Here is a 369-nt window from a genome sequence, read left to right as displayed (position 1 = left end):
ACAGATAAAGATGTACAAATCCAGTAAACACCAAATAACAGTAATATAACATCAATGTTATAATTTCCTATTCAACAATGTAAATGCAATATAATGCGTTTTATGTAATAGTTACATTCTTAAGTAGGAAACTATAACATTTATGCTATGTGACTGATATGTTTTTTGTGAAGTTTATTTATAACGATTTTTTTGTAAAGTTTATTTATAACGGTTTTTTTGTAAAATTAATTTGTTTTTTTTGTGAAGTTTATTTATAACAAATTTTTTGTAAAGTTTATTTATAACAATTTTTTTGTAAAGTTTAATGCTAACGCGCGTGCACTTGGCTTCTTTTTTTACTTTTTTTGTGAATAAAGATGTACAAAC

The sequence above is a fragment of the Odontomachus brunneus genome, unplaced genomic scaffold (genome assembly GCF_010583005.1).
Source record: "Odontomachus brunneus isolate Ranch 3 - 2012 unplaced genomic scaffold, Obru_v1 Obru_scaffold_452, whole genome shotgun sequence".
Classification (NCBI taxonomy): Eukaryota; Metazoa; Arthropoda; class Insecta; order Hymenoptera; family Formicidae; genus Odontomachus; species Odontomachus brunneus.
The sequence above is the reverse complement of the archived record's forward strand: the minus strand, read 5'-3'. Positions refer to the sequence as shown.